This window comes from Lissotriton helveticus, chromosome 10 (genome assembly GCF_964261635.1).
Source record: "Lissotriton helveticus chromosome 10, aLisHel1.1, whole genome shotgun sequence".
Taxonomy (NCBI): Eukaryota; Metazoa; Chordata; class Amphibia; order Caudata; family Salamandridae; genus Lissotriton; species Lissotriton helveticus.
This window is the reverse complement of record NC_136071.1, coordinates 286,640,105-286,660,902: the sequence shown is the minus strand read 5'-3', so window position 1 is coordinate 286,660,902 and position 20,798 is coordinate 286,640,105. Positions and strand designations below refer to the sequence as shown.

Sequence of the window (20,798 nt, the reverse complement as noted above, 5' to 3'; positions counted from 1 at the left end):
AAGGAATCTGTGTCTAAAGATCACATTGTGCATGGTCCAAAGAGTGCCAATGAATCAAAGGGAACCTTAAACCCTATGTGCATAATGAAGGTGAATCATAGCGAAGCCATCGGTAGCTTGGACTTACTTCTATATTGGACACAAGGAAAAACAAGTTGACCTTAACTCAGAGTGTCGATTGTGAAAACAGCATGAAGATCACTGTCAACATAAGTCAAGAGAGTACTCATTACTCAACCGATCAAACATGTATTTGATAATATTGTATTGGGCAAGCAAGAATGGTGATAGTGAAGCCAGCAGCGGGTCTTCCTATGTTCTTCGAAGGTGGGGGACACTTCGATATCTATAGAAGTATGTGATAAAAGCATGTCATAAACCGTTCATATAGCTGAAGCTTTAATCAAGGCTGTTCATGTAGAAGACTCAGTTGAACAGAAATATAATCATTCTGATTGCTATAAACTGGGAGTCATGTCAAGATAATCTAGACATAAAGATAACACATCAAGTGTTTGCTTTATGACACACCTAAATATGCAAAATCTAGGACTTAAGGACAAGATTTCTATCCTATTGAAGAAATTAATATCTGTGATCCTGGGTAAAGTTGTGTAAATCTGGATACAGCAATTAATGTGCATAATTCCCAGGGAAAACACTGCTAGTGCAAAGCAATAACCATACCAAGAAGCACAAAGCATATCAAGGAGCTCTGGAATATGTACAACTTGTCAGTGCACGCACTAATTAGAAGTGACTCTAAACATGCTTGGAATCAAATAAATCTTAAAATCACACCAAGATCATGTTGAAAGACACAAGGAAACATGTATCATAAGGACCCAAATTTAGAAGATGCCTGTCCAAATGACAGCCGAACGACAGGATGCCACTGATAAACAACTATTTAAGCAACATTGGTCTTTAATTTATAGCATTCAACCATTGGGATGCAAATTATAGACAAGAATCTGTACTATAAGAAAGGTGAAGACCTTCCAAACGTGAGTGAAGTGCTCTTGTGACACTCAATCTTAGGCGCAACATGTGGAATTGTGAACAATGGGGGTGCAATCCTAAACAGAGAGGGCTTACCCAAGGGGGATCTTTTGGCGGGAGTTCCACGATAAGGGTGAGTAGGTAATACAACCAAGACCGTCTCAGGGGGGGCTTCGGGGCATCAGGAGCTATGGGAGTACAAGAATCGGTGTAACTGTTTTTTCCTGAGGATGGTCTTATGGACTGAACCCCCTAGACCAAAACGTTGACAGTCCCGTCAACTCCAAGAAATTTTTTTTTTCAAGCAATATTTATTGATTTTATGATAATATTTGCTTTGTCATTTTCTGGAGCTGATGTTTGGTTATGAACTGTATGCCCAAATTTACTTGTACATCTCTATCATAACTTTACCTGCTGATATTTACTTTGTTCAATTGTACCCTTCTCAAATTCTTTAAAAAAAATATATGTCAAAATCAGATAAATCCATTTTCTACAACTAGGATTTTCTGTGTGCCTTAAGTTTCTTTTTCTGTTTCTTTTTCTTTTTCTTTGTGCCTTACAAATTAGATTGTTCTTGGTTGTCTAGTGGGACACCTGTGAGTCTCATTGTTTTCAACTGACTCAGAAATAATTTTGAATTTGTAAACATTTTTTTAGATTTCAAGTGAAATCCCTTGTAGACATTGTTACTTTGATTGATTTTATTGCCCAAGCCTACAAGGGTACATTGGGTTCACCATTTTTCTTTAAACAGACAAAATAAAGAAGCAACTTGAAGCATGGTCCTCCAAATTCATGTCCTGGTGGGGACGAATCGAGACAATAAAAATGATGATCACCCCATTGGTGAACTACCTCTCAAGCATGCTCCCAATATTTCTCTCAGAAGACTTCCACCAAAGAATAGATAAAATGTGTTCCAAATTCCTGTGGCGGGATAAAAAGGCCAGAATAAGCATGAAGAAACTAAGAAGACCCAAAACCCAAGGGGGTGTGAACTTTGCAGATTTCCTAACTAAGCAGGGCACACACTGGGTAGAACAAGCGAAAGACTACACACCTGCCTGGGTACAGATGGAAAGAGCAATACTAAAAAACCTCAACCCACTTGCCCTTCTCACCCCCACCACACACCCACTTGCAAACAACCCAATACTAAAAAACACCAGGATAGCACTGCTGAAACTAGATAGTAAACTAGAGGTGAGCATCAAGGGTTCCAAGGCTGAATCCTTATGGTCGAATAGCGCTGTAAAATACAGGGGCAAAAAACTCTATTTCGACAACTGAATAATGAAGGGCATTTCACACCCATACCAGCTCAAAGTGAACGCCACACCACTAACCTTCGCCAACCTAAAATCTTCCTTCAACTAGAAGACTCAGACCTATATAAGTTCCTAAAGATCAAAACCGCCCTAACAAAGTCCAAAATAGCAAACTCGAAGCAATCTATATTCCAATACGTCACAAATATAAATAAGCTAGGACACCAGGTCTTCCGCATATACAAAACTCTCACCGTGCAAAAAAACAACACCAATGAAAAGACAGAGAAATACTGGAACTCTCACATACACCCACCACTAGATAATCAAGAATGGGACAAACTATGGGCATCAGCCACACAGGCCAAGATCACCCCTGTACTTGCGCAGACCAAATGTGGCTCCTACACAAAACATTCTGGACTGCAGAGCGTCTGCACAAACTGGGACTAAGAGATAGCGATGCATGCTGGAACTGCAACGGAGCCAAAGGGGAACTAGAACACCTGATCTTCCTGTGCCCGACTCTCACGGCATTCTGGGGGAGGGTCTTTGATTTCATAGACAAGATGTTCCAATGCAAAATGTCAAGGGGATTCCACTCGATCATCACAGCCTCTATCCGAACCAACCTCCCTACAAAGGAAGAGAGAGAACTCTTGGACCTTCTCCTAATCGCAGCAACAAAGCTAATACTCACAAACTGGAAAGACACCTCTAAAGTGTCATATGCCGGGTGGCTCTCCTGGATAACCTACCTAAGGGGAGCTGACACTTTAGCGAGAAGATACTCACCCTGGAGATCCACCTCCAGAGACTTATGGAATTCACTCGACGCCGCCCTACCAACTTTTGACCCTCCTTGAGCGACAAACAACCCAAGCTCGACAACTAGCCAACAATAAATGTATGAAATCTTGCTACTATCAGACCCATGTAATCTCTCTCTCTTCTCTCTTTACTTATTTACTTTTTCCCCCTTCCTTCTCCCTATATTACTCATCCGAACGAGGGGCCCGTCATTGACCAAACATATAGGATGTAAAGATGCTAACAGGCGGGTTCTCACATTGAAGCCACCCTGTTCACTGTATGTATATATGCAAATACCATAAATAAAAATAAAAATAAAAAAAACAACCATGCAATGACAGATTGAGTTGGGATCAGCCTGGTCTTTGCACCTTTCTAGAATTATAGGTGGTTTTGTGGTTATGGAGTGTCCTGGACGAGTGAGTTCCAGATCTCAACCACCATCAGTACAGAGTGAAATGTATCACCAATGCAAGTTTTCCTGAATGAAGGGATAGTCTGGCCTAAATACAGGCACCACCACCACACATAAACCAATCAGATCTGGCCACCGATGCAAAGCATACACCTGCGGGCGGCAGTCCAGACATGGGGAAATTAAATCACGGGGTGTGCTCTTTCCAGGCTGTCCTCCTCTCTGGCATCGCTCTGAATGCTGCCTACCCAGCCTCAGAGAGTCACGCGCGTTTTCCCAACGCACATGAGCATCAGCAACAGACCCCACCCCGCCCTTTAAAAAACAGCAGCGCGCAGACGCGGAGGTGGTGACCTATGCGCGCTGCGCGCCCAGTCTTCTACACAACAAGCAACATCGGTGGTCAGGGGACACAGCATCACAGCAGGTCAGGTGGTGACGTGATGTAGGTGTGTACTGTCTGTGTAATACATTATAGGGCGGGGCGGCGCCGCGGCGGCCGCCAGATCAAACTGAAATAATGTATTTGAAATCGGCACTGCCAGCAGTGCTGCGCCGATTTCAAATACATTATTTCATTTTGATCAGGAATCGTGCTCCCTCTCCAGCGGCCTGATTGTGCTAATGTCTGTGTTCTGTTGTTGGGGCCCATTTGGACCGACAGTCCATATTGGCCCCAACAACAGAACCAGCCTCCGGTCACAAAGCCGGCCCCATCCCTGCCAGCCTACCGGGGGATTGTCCGGTGCCCTGCGTGCCCGGCGTGCCCAGTCCGGCCCTGGTTCACATGCGGGTTACTGGCTGCCCGCGGCACCATTGACAACAGTGGACGCAAGAGCTGTCACATAGCATACCGGTACAGGAGTACTGGGCACGCTGCTGATTGATTCTGGGCAATTCATCTCATCCGTAACTAAATAGCTCTGTGGGGCTGTGACCTCCGTACAATGGGCCGTAGCTGTAAGGAACGGTGCTGTTTAATTAGACCATAGCATGGGACCATTAGGCAGAACTGTCTCGGCTTACAGTGCCTCCATGGATATGTATGTTGATTCATGTTAAACTCTCTAACTCTTTATTCAAGAATAGAGTTTTTACTCATTGTTCGGGTGTGGTTCCCTTTGGTTTTTGTTGTTCTGTTTAAGTGCACAACTTGACATTATCCTTTGGGTGAAAAGCAACATCCATTTGCAGACCTGAGCCAGCACTTCACTTTCAAAGCAATTTCATGGCCAGTCCTCTGGCAGGAGTGTGGCCTGCCCCCAGCAGGTTGGGCAGGATTGTGCATATGTTTATCGGAAGTCTGTCTAGTAGAGATCTGGTGGCGGACCTGTCCTGGCATTTCAGGATGGACTGTTCCCATTGGGAGCAGGGTCAATGCTGATTTGCATATTGCTGGGTTTAAACTTCAATGGCATGGGGAGCAAAAAAGAATGGATTTAGGCCCAGATCTCTGTACTGGGGTGAATGTTTGACATTCTTCAACATTCTTTCCATTAATTGTTCGTTTTGCATTTGTCACCCTGAGTGGAAAGGGTATGCCCAGACGTGGGTCCCATGCTCTCCATTCCATGGAATAAAGCTAGAGTGGCTGATGTCACTCTCTGACGGATCTCTTGGCTCGTTTTTCTCATGTACAATTTGGGGCACGGCCCCACAATATCCCGTACTTAAAAAAGGAGAAAAGTATCGCGAATCATATCGTCAGGGCGGAAATCCCAAAATTACTTAAATCCACTTTAAGAGGCTATGTCAGATTGTCATCAGTGGTCGGACACCACAAATATGGGTCCTGTACCTGTTGCGACCAAACATTGGAAGGATCAGTTTTCTCATATGAGGGAATTCATTGGAAGCATGATACATTTACTAACTGTATGTAAATCAAAAGATGTGGTGTACGGGATATTGTGCCCATGCCCCAAATTGTACATGGGAAAAACGAGCCAAGAGATCCATCAGAGAGTGACACAACATAAATCAAGGATTAAAAGGAATGTAGAAAATGCCCCTTTAGTCAACCACTGGAAGGCAAAAGAACATGTGGTAGGTGATCTTAAGTGGACTGTGATTTCCAATATTGAAGTGGATCCGCGAGAAAGGGATAATGAACTACGTCTATCCCAACGTGAGGCGATGCTAATCTTGAAATTTAATACGGCAGTGAATGGACTTAATGAGATTTCTGAAATCTTGAAACTGTGACACCAACTAGGTGATGTTTCACTGCCTGGTTCTGTAACTGATAGACCTGTACATTTCATAGGGGATGATTAATTTCAGCCACTTATTGAGGTTGTGTCCGCTCCTGGACTGTATGGGTGAAGTGTTGAACCGGCATCCTGGCGACAGTTTGCCGGGGTTCATGCTGACACGCATGTAAGAGGATGTGTCTTTAGAGCTATTAAACCATTAACCGGACGTTCATCGGTGTCCCTAAGGGAACCATGTTGATTGCACGTAGGTGCCCTCCCATTCATCCAGGACCCAGACTAAGTTCTCAGCGTTCTACTCCCCATCCCACAACATATATTTGCATTAATGATAAGGACGCAGGTGCTTTTCAATTTCACCCATGACCCAGATTCAATTTTCTGCTTCCCCTTCTATAACATGCAAAAGCAGTAGTGATGAGGACATTCATCTATGGCAATTAAGGGTTGTGCTTTGTGACACTGTGGGTACAAGAGGTTGTGGGATATTCCCATGTAGTTCCTCCACTCAAGCCCAGGAGAGGCAGGACCGCAACCTTTATTTGTTTTTTACTATAGCGCACCAGCATTGCACTGCCTCCATGAGGCAGTATAGGATGGCGGTTGTCAGGCTGGCCAACACGACATTGGATGTTGCTAGCACCATCAACCAAAGTTTTTTCACCATGGTACATCCATATTGGCTGCAATAAGCGAAACACAATATCAATTCTTAGCTCACAGACTATATGGCACATTAAGGCGTTAACAGGCATAAAGTGTTATGGACATTCACACGGTGTGGGTGTGCCTCGGTGCATTTATGGACCCTCTAGCAGCGTCTTGAATGTAATGGAAGTTTAAGGCGGGCTCTCAAAGTCTGTACTTACAAGAAATAATAAAGTTGACAGTAACGAGTTACTCTAAAACTACAATACCCGGCATTCCACTACCCGTAAATCTCTGCGGGACACTCACTCGGATTTAGCAATTGTTTGTGTGTTATACAATAAAGTTGGCCGCATTGTGAGTTCTTAAACCATAAGTCCGGGCTTCCCATTACCCACAATCCTTTTGCGGGACTCTCGCTCTGAGCGATACCGGACAGAGAAGCAAAATACACCAGTCGAGACTTTTGATGAACCGAATTTCTACAGTGGACAAGGTTAGTTTATATGATGCCTCCGTGGTCATTTGTAGGGCCGGAGATATGAGCGGCAGAGTAGGGATTGAGCGAATGACGCTATGGTATCGGGATTGCCTCAGTGAACTCCGCGATTAGTTAAATATTTTAAACTGCAACTTGGGCCATAAGAGAGGACGTGTTTAGGTACTTGCATATTTACCACATTACGCAATATGTACTAATGGGACAGCAAGTCATACAAGTGTTTTTTGATACAATGTGATGGTGACTTTTTGAAGTCAAGCTTCCAAAGGAGCGCCATTTATTCACTTCGAACCTCTCTCATTGCAGGGTTTCACCACAACGGGGAATGGACACGAGGGCTGCATACATTCATGTTTTGGCTGCCCCACACTGTCATTTTATGAAGGTATGCTGGAGCACAAGTTAAGCATTGTTTGGTGTGGAAGTCTCATAAGGCTGCTGAGGTAACAGAGTCACCTTATTTCTTCCCTATAGAGCCATGACTACGAATACTTGGAGATCATTCACAAGGCTTGAGGAACACACAATGTAAGCCCATCTAACTACCTATGTAGGGTTTGTAATGTGTTACTTAGCTCTGATGTGGTATAGGTTGCTTATGATTTTTTCTCTTTTGATTTGATTTTTTAGAGACACTTAGGATAGACAAGGAATAGAACAGTCTATCTCGAATTGGAGCAAGGTAGGAAGCTGGTGCACCGGTGAGGTGTTGTCATGCTGCTTTATATTTGGTGGTGTGAAGATCAGAATAGTGAGAGTATGTCTTTTTCTTTCTCTTTTACATTTAGTTGGTCCTGAGGAGAACCGTGCTAACTAATAGGGTTCGAACGCATCGACCTTATGCAATGTGTAGCCAATGTGATTAGTGTATAATTAAGTTGCTGTCCAAAATGCTTTCCGCACTGATATAATTATGTTAATTTTCTTCTGGAGATTTTGTCAGTTTAACTGTTTATAGAATACTCTGTCTAGAGGCTACACGCGTATTGCTCTTTGGTGGGTCAAACCATTGGTTAATAGTGGCCCACTGATGACATTTGTGAGTGTGTTGAGCTGGGTATGTTTCAGGAATGAATGATTGGATGAACGAAAAGTTGGTATGTTTGTGGTGACTTTTTTGAGAAGTTGTGCTAGGGATGAAGAATGGAACTTCATTTTGTTTGTGTGATATCTATGTTATGTATTATCTGTTTGTACTTTCATATATCTATTGAAAAATAAGCAAAAGCTTGAAAAATAAAAATTCTTGAGAAAGTAATGTTTCATGGCACCTTTGACAAATCAGCTTTGGTACCGGTGATGGAATTTTTCATAAATGAGTTTCAGTACTGGCATCTGTTTTTTTTTTTTTATATATATTGACTCAGCCTTACTGAGTAGACTCAAGGCCCTTTATTGATCCTTCATGGTTGTTTGGAGCATCTTACGTAAATCAAGTTCCAATATCGCAGAATTGTTTTATCTGTTTTGATGGTACCTTGGTGACCATATGGTGTCTATATTCATCCCATACTCAGCATGCTCTTGAAGGGCAAAATACTTTAATCTTTTGGCAAGTATTTTCTTGTGCTTTGGCCCCATGATGGAGGTTGATATGCCAAAAAAATAGACTAAAGGCTTCTGTTACTCAGACTCATGGTTTTCATCTAAATTCCTTCTTAGTCCCTCGTCCGCAATTAATTGGTCCGGTTAAGTGCAATATGTCTGGTAGCTCTTGCTACCACTCCTTTCGCAATTATGAACTTAGTGGTGAATATCAGTAGATCAAACCTGCAGATATTTATTGGGTAAAAAATGCACTGCATTTAGCGGAACATGCGGTTTTGGTGCAGAAAGCACCAAAGAATGTATGTTATTCCACAACAACATTTAATTGGGTGGTATTTATCAGACCCAATCAAATCCCACTTGGCGGATTTTGATTTCATGAGGTGTAAAAAATATCAACCTAATAAATATGCCTTCTCATTATGAGGGTCTGAATAGTAGCTCTTGGTGCACATTAGTGCAAGGGCAGAAAAGAACACCCTCTCTTCTGAAGAGCTGGAGAAGATGTTCCTCACAATGGGTTGTTGCATTTTGTATACCAAACAATATATACACAGATAAGAATTTGCTAAATTTCTTACAATTGAGTTCTATTAGATTCGTTTTCTGTCTTCAGTGCTTAGTCATTTTAGTGGCATGTTGGGAACTAAAGAGAAGCAGTTCTTAACTTAAGCCGGTGGCTGCCATTGCGTGCCACCGGCACTCATTTTTGGGGGCAGGCACTGTATGAGAAATAAAGCAGTAAGACGAGGGAAAGCTTAGAAAGAAATCACGTCACAAAGGGAGAAAGTAGGAACCTGCAATAGTCAGATGGGGGGGCAGGGTGTATCTGATAGTGGCTTGAAGAGCCATAGTGTGGATTCAAGACTACTCAGACTTGGTATTTGGCGCACTAACATTTAACTGCACAGGCTTCTGAGAAGAGCTTTGGTCACTGGCAGTCAGTCTTTCACAAATTAAGCGCTGAAGACAGGTGCATTCTTTAAACCACAATACTATTTAACCATTTTAGCTGGTAAAAGAAGCCTCTTATAATGATCCAGAAGTAATTTATTCATTGTAGAAATAAACTTAATTGGAAGAGCCCATGTGCTGACATTCAGAAGTAAGAGAAAAGCAACTGTCAGCTGCCAAGATCAGAATGTAAAACATAACTGAATAATAGTCAAGCATAGCTAAACAAGTAACAAATACAACTAAATGTGAAGCATCGAAGCATTCCTAAATCATTGCAGCATTTTTAAGAGGTATATACATAGATTGGAAATAGTACAAGTACCAACAGTATCTTCATACCATGAATACCCCTCCAGACTCAGATATGGCCTTTCTATCCCATTTGGAGGCTGCCTCTTTTCTAAATGTATGTAAACAATGGGAACTGGCCTGTAGACCCCTGGGAAACAAGAGAGTACAATTAGTTAATATGAGGGAAAACAATATACACCATTTCTTAAGCATGCTTAGCAAACTAGAACTTAGGGGTCGATTATGATGGCGGACGGACGCGACACCGCCAACCATATTAAGATGCTGGCGGTCCAATGCCTTTCCACGGCGGCATTGCTGCCGTGGAAAGGCATACAGTCTTTTCTAAGGGGTCCCGTTGTGGGCCCCCAGGGTGAAGGGGGGTGGGGGTGCACATGGGGGGAACCTAGGGTACCCCCCTGAAGTTGCATGCACAATGCGGCAGGCACCACACGGTGCCTGCCGCTTTGTGCATGCAAATGCACAGAAAGCATTTTTTACTTTACGGCGGGTGCTGCTTAAAGCAGCACCTGCCGCAATGTTAAATATATGAGATGTGATCGCCAGGGTGGCGGTCACATCCTAATTCCTACGGAGGGAACGCCGCTGCCCCTGCGGATGGTCCCTCCACCTCGGGGGCCGTACGCCATCATAATCAACCTCTTAATGTCTTGATATTCGAAGTAATTAAGGGAATTTTGACTCCTATGTTATTCACAAGTCTGTAGTGGAGAAGTAGCCACGTACAAAATCCACACGATGCCGGTGAGTAAGATGCAGCAGTTTTAAAATATAAAGATGAATGATGGAGCCCATCCACTAGCAGCCTTCCAGGCCTGTGAGCCAGCAGTTACTCATGAACCAGCAATCTAGCAATACTGGGCAGGAGCACAGAACATGGAACTATGCTCAGAAGAGGCATCTAGCAGAATGTGTACTCACGACGATAGGCAATGACATCACAAATAAAAGCAGCAATGAAACACAAGTTAAATGAAATACATGTTAAATACAACTGTTAAATACAATCCATCTCCCTCAATAATGAACAACAACATATTATGAAGGTAAAACAAAAGGAAACTAAGAAAACTTAGACCAAGAAATCTTGCAAGTAACTTTGTCCCCTAGACATCCTACCACATCTGGTGGTAATAAACCCCTGATAATCAGTTTTTATCAATGCAAAAATTGTTACCTTCATTTCCTGACTCCATGGCATTGCCATTTGATTTGGAACACTTGTAACATTAGGCTGCGAGTGCTGAACACCATCACTTTCAAAAACAGAATCAATGGGAGGTAACAATGGCTCTCCAAGATTATGCAGTTTACTCATAACATCACATTGGAAATGATTTAAGAGAATTAAGGGGCATATTACCAACGTTAAGCGATATTTATCGCTAACGATGCTTAGCAACAAATTTTTTAACGCTAAGCATCGTCAGAAATTATCGCAGATAAACCTTGCTATTATCAAGGTTTATCGCAAATGCGATAAAAAACGGCCGCAATGCATGAATATCGCTGAAAAGTCAGCGATATTCATGCATTACCGAGCTAATGCTCTTAGCCATGTTATCCACCTCCCATTGGATAACATGGCTAAGAACTGCTCAGGGCAGGTGTTAGTTTTTGGAGATATTCGCGCTTAGAGCGAATATCTCCAAAAGTTGGTAATAGGAGATAGCGATGTTAGCGACTGTTTCCAGTCGCTAACATCTTGGCACGCCCACTTTGCATGTCATTAGTGATAAATATCACTGACATGCAAAGTGGGGCCCAAGATGGTCGCTATCTCCTACTAGCTGTCGCTAACTGGTGTTAGCGACAGCTAGGTAATAGGGAGATAATTTTATCTCCGCTTTCTTGGCTTTTTAAGCCAAAAAAGCGGAGATAAACCCCCTTGATAATATGCCCCTAAATTCCTTATTGCCCACCAACCACCATCCTCTAATCTGACAGAGGAACATGCCACTCAGGATACCTTAACTGGTCCATTAAAGTGAAAATGCACTTTAGATTTCTTAGGTTTCATGGGGCATATTATCAAGGGGGTTTATCTCCGCTTTTTTGGCTTTAAAAGCCAAGAAAGCGGAGATAAAATTATCTCCCTATTACCTAGCTGTCGCTAACACCAGTTAGCGACAGCTAGTAGGAGATAGCGACCATCTTGGGCCCCGCTTTGCATGTCAGTGAAATGTATCACTAATGACATGCAAAGTGGGCGTGCAAAGATGTTAGCGACTGGAAACAGTCGCTAACATCGCTATCTCCTATTACCAACTTTTGGAGATATTCGCGCTAAGCGCGAATATCTCCAAAAGCTAACACCTGCCCCTGAGCAGTTCTTAGCCATGTTATCCAATGGTAGGTGGATAACATGGCTAAGAGCATTAGCTTGGTAATGCATGAATATCGCTGACTTTTCAGCGATATTCATGCATTTCAGCTGATTTTTATCGCTTAGGAGATAAACCTTGATAATAGCAAGGTTCCTAAGCGATAAAAATCGCCGCAGCACGGCGATAAAAATATTGCCGCTATGCCAACATAGCGATAATTATCGCTAGTTGTTGGTAATATGCCCCCATGTCCTTTAACCTCCCCCAATCTCCCACACAAATTACACACGCATTCACTTTCTTGCCAGTATCATAGTATATCTTCCTCTTATCCTGAGCCCTCCTCACTCTAGAGCTGATTTCTGTGAAATCCACCTTTTCTTCCAAGGCACTCGACCACTTCTGCTTCGACCAACTGGGACACAAGCCTGTGTGAGAGTGCCTTTCCCCTGATAAAGTAAAAGGTGATACACCAATGACAGTGTGAGGAGTATTAAGATAAGCCCTTATTCTGAAGAAATTTGTCTACATACGTACCACACATCAAAGTTATTAGTATCCCCTCCGTAAGAAGACGGTTGGCCCTCTCCACAACAACATTGGCCTGATGCGTATTTAACACTACATTTATAGTACTTAATGCCTTTGTTCTTCCAAAACGATTCCATTCTCTCTAATACAAACTGAACACCATTATTGGTGACTAATTCCTCAGGACACCCCTCCAAAGTAAAACTTTAGTCTAAGATGTTGATAACTACTTGTGTGGATATCTCAGGCACGAAATCATAATATATCTATTTAGAAAAAAAGTCAGTCATAACGATTAAGTACTTTGATTTCTCATGTAAAAGCGAAATGGGCCCTTCAAAATATGGTGCTAATTTGCATTATGGTCCATGAGGGAAGGGTGTAGAAATTAAAGGAGTGTCCTGCAATGCTTATTGAACATAATGCACTCTTGGCAAAAATTAACAAAATCATCAACCTCCTTATCCATATATGTACATCAAAAATTTACACCTAAGGGATTTCTTAGGGACCGTGGACACCAGGTGCCCCTATGAACAAAGTCCCATATATTACTCCTTACCCCCTTAGGAACAACATATTTTCTCACTCTCAACAGAATGCCAGACTCATCGTGAGCTGATCAGCCAATTCGCAGACACAGTAGAACTCCCCCCTGAAATGTTTCACCAGAGGTTAACCTTACTGCATAAACTGCTTGACTTTGTTTAAAATCTCATCCTCTCCGAATGCTTTGTTCCATTCCATTCCAGAAACTGTGCTGTGACATCCATTAAGCACATCCACACTAGCCACAACACATTCGTTCTCAAATAATGCGTCCTACTGGCTCGCTTCCTGTTCCTCAAATAGAAGGCTAGACAAGTAATCTGCTCTATTGTTAGTAGTGCCAGGAATGTATCTCATATCAAAATAATATTCCTGTAATTTTGAGGTGCTCCTAATGAATCTAGATTCTAGAAAAAGCTGACGCAGTGCCTTTGTCACCCAACAAGTACATCAAATGTTTGTAGTCAGAGTACAATGTGAACTGTGTACCCCAGACATGTCTCTATAGCACATGCTAGACTTTCCCTTTCGATTGTGCGGTATTTCCTTTCAGTTTCATATAAAACCTTGGATGCAAAAGCTATAGTATCATCGGTGTTGTCCACTCATTGACATACAATGGCACTCCGGCCAACAGCACTTGCATCCACAGCTATAATGCACTTATGACCACTAGTTTTTAGTGGGTGAACTTTAGTTAGAATGTCTTTAATATCTAAGAACACTTTTTGTTCCTCAGAGCCCCTGCAAAATTGGACTTTTTTCCTTCGAATTTTCTTCAATGGCTCCATAAGAGTAGCATAGCAACGGACAAACCTGGAATAGTATTCGCTTAACCCCAAGAATGATATTAACTCCTCTTTGTTACAGGGGTCGGGTACATCTCTCAGAACTTTAACCAGATCATTTTTTAGGCCTAATACCCTGAGAAGTAATACAATGTCCCAGGTATTCAACGTTAATCAGTTAAAAACATAAATCTGTCTGTACGCACAGCCATATCATGATTACACAAAATCTCAAGTACTTTATCCAAAAAATCATGTCTCCTTGCCACAGTTTTAGCAAATATGAGGATATCATCCTGGAAAGCTAGCACACCCGGTACATCATTAAATAGTGTAAATATCAACTTTTTGAAATGTGCTTGCCGCTAATCACTAGACCGAACAGTAGGCTTAAATACTTAAAAACCCCAAATTGAGTAATAATGGGGCGAAGGGCTTCGGACTCTGTCTTCAGCGGCACTTGGTAGTAAGCCACTTTGAGATCTATATTACTAAACACTTTAGCTCCTTCCAAGGCGGACTAAAGCAGTCCACAACAATATTTTTGTTGAGCAAATGCTAATCTGCATACAGACGGATTTGACCATTCTTTTTTTTTCTATGACAACTGCACTGCACTGACCCACACAGCTGCATTAATGGACTAAATAACCTTGCTAAGGCAAAGCTGTTCCAGGTGTTTCCTTAAGTTATCCCTCACAGATAAGAGACATCCCTAACTTTATGTTTTACGGGATCAGCACCAGGTTTTAAAAATATTTAATGTTCAAAACCCTTGACGGGCCAATTTTATTAGGGAACACTGTGGGGTACTTCGCAAATGTGTGGTCAACACCGTTGGTTGTGTAATCCAGTAATATCTCGGGTAACAGTGGTACCTGGTCTTAGTATTATGCCTAATTTACCCTGATCCACCCAACCCATGATGCCCCGTCCATTGACAGCCACATATATCTTAGTAAGGATTACTCTCCCTAAATAATGTAAAAACTCTTGAAAGAATCCCATGGTCTTGATTTCAGACGATTTCTGACTCTCCATACACTATGGGGCCCATTATGATGTCGAGCGTATTGCCCCGCCAGGCTGGCGGTAGCCACCGCCAGCCTGGCGGGGGCAATCAGCCCGACATCCACACTCGTTTCCCCCTCTGCCATATTAGTATGGCGAGAGGGACCTCGGCGGACGGAAAGACCGTCCGCCGCTTTTCCGCCCCGGTCACCTTGCGGCCGGGGCGGAAAAGGAATAATATGGTGGCGGTGTCTATCAGACACCGCCGGCCATATTATGATGGGCCTTTTTTTAATGCCTTTCCGTGGCGGCAATGCCACCACGGAAAGGCATGCGGCGTCCCCTGCGGGGGCCCGTTGCGGGCCCCCAGGGACTCCGGGGGAGTGGGGGGTGCACATGGCCTGTCATGTGTGCATTGAAATGCACAACGTGCATTTTTAGCATTACGGTGGGCGGTGCTTTCAGCACTGCCTGCCGCAATGCTAAAAATGCGGGAAGCGCCCGCCACTGTGGCAGACACATCCTAATCTGTAGGACGGGACCCCCGCCCTTATGGCGGGTGGTCCCAAGCACTGGAAGGTCCGCCCGTCATCCTAATGGACCCCTGTGTCTTTGATATCGGGTTTCTCAAGAAGGTCTGCGTCCCAGTGCAACTTAAAAGACACATCAGAAAGCATGTGTACCATTATCTTGAGGTCTACATCCCCAATTTTAACTTTGCAAAAGGGACCATTTTCCTTAGCAATTAAACTCATACCCTGGTTTCCAGTTTGCACACAATTACCCCATTGATCTAAATCAACAGCTAATATTGTTACAGTATTATCTCTGATCAATATCAGGTACACAACTAATCTTAACAGTCTGAGCATTTCTGCACACACTCATAAAGTGCCCAACTTCCCTGCATTTATTATTTTATTTTCCTTAGGCAGAGCAATTGGAGCTATTACCCTTGTGCCTGTATGATCAGCAACTACAACAAGCATTAGATTTAGTGATTCTGACACTTTTTAAATTTTCTTGCACTTATTCTCCACACTGATATTCACACAGTCTGTATCACTTGGCACGCTGCCAGATGCAGCCACTAGCATTTTTACAGACAAAGCAGAACGTTCAATGCCTTTAGCAATTGTTGCAGTCTCTTCCAATGTGGGATTAGTGCAGCAAAGCAAATGCTCTTTGACTTTTTTGGAAAAGCAATTCAGAACAAATTGACCACGCAAATATTGCATTTTCAAAGTTGCAAGTACTTGCTAAAATTCTGAGGGCAGCAAAATCCTGATCAATATTCTCTTCTGCAGATTGCTTCTTAAAGTAAAAATATAATCTTTCCGAATCAATACTAGGTTCCTCGGAAAACTGCGAGGCTAGTCTTTTTTTCCACCTCCAAACAAACACCCCAGTTTACAGCATCCCCAGAATCCTCTCCAGGGGTTAGGATGTCTGGTAAGTTATCAAATAACTTCTGCCCTTCAGTACCTAGGCAATTGTATAGGATGATTAATCTCCTGGCAGGACTGTACCCACTGCCATCGGTAGCCACTAAATCGTTCTTAAACACACGTGCCCAAGGCCCCCATTACAATTTGGGTTTACCAGGAATGTCTAACAAATGTGGAGGTTGCTGTACGTTTCCCCATTCCCAACATGGCAGCCTCTAGCAATTCCCTAAAGAAAATATTGTTAATTTTATTTTTTATTTGGACCACAGGAGAAAGCTCACAATAATTATAATATGGCCATAAATAATTGACATATCGTGGTAAATCCTATTATGCGGTGCAACCATTAGAATAACGGCTGCGTAGTCCCATTTCCTACGTAGGAGACAAATCAGCTGACAGAAACAATATGGTGGCACACACAATGTGTGCATTCTGATGTGTAACACACATCGTCCAGGCAATCGCATCAGCAAGCGAACATGCTTTCCTGAATGTCACATTACTTCATGTTGACAGACTTCTAAAATATTGCTTGACTGTGATTGGTGGAGTGGTTCCCCCAGCCCTCTAACACCCCCAACTTCAGTATCGGCCATCTTTGGCACGAAAGCCAGACAATGCTTTGCCGAAAGGACTGTCCTCCGCGCCAGGGCTTGAAATGATGACAATGCAGCGATCCGCAGCAAACACTGCTGGCCGAATAATAAACTGGAAATCTTGGAATAATGAGCAAGAGCACAGAACATGGAACCATGCTCAGAAGTTGCACTCTGCAGAATATGTATTCGCGACGATAGCCAATGACATCACAAATGAAAGCAGCTATGAAACACAAGTTAAATGGAATACATGTTAAATGCAACTGTTAAATACAAGTGTCATCATGAAGAAAGGCGTTTTTTTTTTATTTCAGCACATACCGTTGTATGCATGGAAAATAAATGAAGGAGATGTGTAAAGATTATGCGTCAGGAAGCGTCATTTTATTGATGCAGTCCCAAGGCAAAATCATTTTTCAAATTTTCAAAGCCACGCAAATGCTTTGGCAAAAAAAGTTACACAGCACTTTGCAATGCCTTATATTACCTTGCGGCAGCGAGGTATTCCCTTTGTGGTAGGGTGACCAACTGGCATAGGTGCAAATTCAGGACGGTGAGTGTAAAAATTCAGGACAAAGGGTCAAAATTCAGGACAAAAATTCAGGACAAAAGATCAAAATTCAGGACAAAACTTCGGGACAAAAGGTAAGTTTTACAGATACGTCAGAGGTGGTCGCGCAATAGTATATATGTAAGTAAACAGACAACCATCTAAGTATAAGTCAAAATAGGTTTATATTAGGTTGAGACAATTGTGCACTTCACGGTTTTTCAGTATGGCTGCAGCTTGCTGCCTTAGACAATTCAAAATTCGCATCTCACTCCAGCAGGTACATTAATCACCTTAATCACCATTGAGACCCTAACTGGTGAGTAACGCGCTATACAAATTTTGTTGATTGATTGATTGATTGACAATGGTGAACCACACCTGAATTTAAGTGAAGCCGCTTTTATTGTTGATTGAAAACTACTGGATATATAAGGAACTTTGGAGTGCCAGCCCCCTGTAACAAAACCGCCCCCCTCCCCCCTTTCCAGCCTCCCAGGGAAACACCCGATGCCCAGTCCGGCCAGTCCTGCCTTGCTATCACCCTTCAATGGTGCCCCTCATCTTCACTTAGACCGTCTCTCATGTGCATTTAATTTCTCTTATAGTGTTACTCATCCCAATTATGTAGGGCAGGGTGTCGGAGTGCGTTACATCACACACATTATATAGAGACAATGACTCATATTAACGTGAAAGTCAATGTATAGGAAATGCTACTTAAGATAATGGGTGCTACAAGGTGTAATCATTATTTTAACTATTATTCAGTCTCTCACCATTCATTCTGTCCTTTCATCTATGTGCCCATTTATATCCAAACATATTCAACCATTTTCAAACCAATCCACCATATATCCTTCCATCCATCATTACTCATCCATCCCTCCATCCACCCTTTCAGTCATCCATCCATTATTCGTCTACCCACCCTTTCACCCCATCCATCCGTACAGTCATCCATCCACTCTTTCACCCATCCATCTATTCACTCATCCATCCAGCCATTTACCCTTTCACCCATCCAGCCATTCATTCATTCACTTACTCATCCATCCACCCAGTCACTTATCCTTCCACCCATTCACCCTTTCAGTCATTCATCCTCCCTTTCTCTCTCCATCCCCCTTTCACTTATCCATCCATCCATCATCCACCCATCCATCTACTCATCCATTCATTTATTCCATCCATTGATCCTATTACTCATCCATCCTTTCACTCATCCATCCATCCGTTCTCTTATCCATCCACCTTTTCACTTCTTCACTCATATATTCATCCTTTTGTCCATCTAAACCTTTCACTCATCCATCCATACATTCACCCTTTCACTTATCAATTCAATCCATCCATCCTTTCGCTCATCTATCCACCCATTCACTCGCCCATCATCTAATCTTTCACTCATCCATCCATCCTTTCATACACCCATCCACCCTTTTACCCATCCATCTACCCTTCCACCCATACATCCATCTATTTACCTTTTCCCTCATCCATACTTCCACTCATCCATCCATCCTTTCTTTTATCTATCCCTTCACCCTTTCATTCATCCATTCATCCTTTCAGTCATCCATCCAGCCATTCACACATTCCTTCACTTATTTACTCACCACCTTTTCACATTATGAGCTGAGCCTTTGTCTACAGAGTGGCAGACAGAAGAGGCCCATCAAGAACTTCACCTTGCTGTAGTTCCTAAAGCAAGGGGTGGGGTGGGGGAAAGTTCACTATGCCCCTGCACATAGGCAGTCTGAAAACGTAGAAGTCACGAGTCATGCATGATGCACAGTGCCAGGATGTGAGGTGACTGTGACATGGTGTTTTTTCCAGGGCTTTAAGTGGTGTAAAAAACCTGGGGGGTATCTTCAAAGGGGGTGTTCGATGTAATTAAGGGCGTAGTTTAAAACACCTAGGCTAAAAATCAGCGCTAGTGTAGTGTTCCTCCCGAATGGTATTATGTTGTTTATGTCTTTGCATCCAGATATATATATATATATATTACAGCAAGTATCATTACACCAACAAAAACCAGGACAATTGGCTTTGTCAATGGGTGTTAGTTGCTTAAAATAATTAAAAAAAGCAGCAACCATGGCTTTGTTGGATATAATATTGAAAATGCTTCAGTTAATAAAAAATGATGAGACAGTGAAAGAACGATAACCCGTTCTTTTTAACTTATTTTACAGGCTTCTTTATATACACTGTTTTCTCACGTTGCTAAAGTTGCAGCTAAGCATGGGCGGATTTTGCGGATTGGCAATCCGCGAATTTGCGTATTTACGGATTCGCAATCCGCGAAGATCCGCGAACTCTAGCGGATTTGCGGATTTTTCCGTTTTTTGTGTTGGCGCGTGTTCGCGCCGATTTTGGGACAAGTTCGCAATTGCGAACTTACTTTTCGGCTTGCAACGGCCGCGACTATGTTGTTTCTACGTCTGGTTTATCATCACAGGTTCACAGCACCCTCTGTTTCACCACTGCCACCCTCTGGGACACCCATGCCACCCTCTAGTACATCCTCACTGGCACCTATTAGGTTTATTTATCACTGTAGATTATGGTGGTTGAAAAAAGCAAGCACACCTGCCCTTCTTCAACTGCCATCAATTAATTTGTGTTTCATTAATGTGTCAGTAATTTTGAAAGTTCCAGTCTGGCTGGCACCTGCTTCCTTCCTTATCTGTAATTTGCTTTTTGTTGCAGTGAAATTTTTTTTTCACAGGACCTTTATGGTGCTATTCTATGAGCCTGCTGTTTGGGTCATAGCAGGGTCATAGAATAGTTGCAAACTCTGGAGGGGCCCATCAGGAAGCACTACCTTGAATGTTACTAATGTTAAGTTTGAACTTTTGCACCTGCTCATTGCTTTCAGTTTAGCTAAAATCGTTTTTTCTGCAATTTCGCGCGTTTTTTGGGGCGCGAATCCGTGCGAGATCGATTTCGGAAGCCGCGAATACGTGCGAATACAAAATTGTTTTTGTTGCGACGTGTATGTTCGCGTGATCTTGCGCGTGTTCGCGAGGCGCTTCTAGCTTTACGTTTGCCAAGTTACCCTATCGGTCGTACACGGGCGCGGCCATCTTGTTGGCGTGACGTAATTCCGTTTCCGCCCGCTATGTGTAATCTCGCAAAGTGTGCTGCTCGCTAGTACAATTTCGCGCGTACTCGCAAGGAAAATCTTGCGCGAACTTACCCACGCGGTCGTGAACGGGCGCGGCCATCTTGTTTCTCATTCATTGCTATGGTTCTGGGCATGCTTTCTCTATCCTCTCTCAATCTCTGCCATCCTTTGCTTG

At 42.9% G+C, this 20,798-nt stretch overlaps 1 long non-coding RNA gene across 1 annotated transcript in view; it reads left to right on the top strand.

Moving 5' to 3' along the window:
• Positions 1 to 20,798, top strand: part of LOC144785159 (uncharacterized) — a 116,286-nt gene that overhangs the window by 15,523 nt on the left and 79,965 nt on the right. The window contains exons 2-4 of the long non-coding RNA XR_013601789.1: positions 7,174 to 7,252; positions 7,342 to 7,395; positions 7,498 to 7,549. This is a non-coding gene — a long non-coding RNA (uncharacterized LOC144785159). The remainder of the gene's footprint in view (positions 1 to 7,173; positions 7,253 to 7,341; positions 7,396 to 7,497; positions 7,550 to 20,798) is intronic.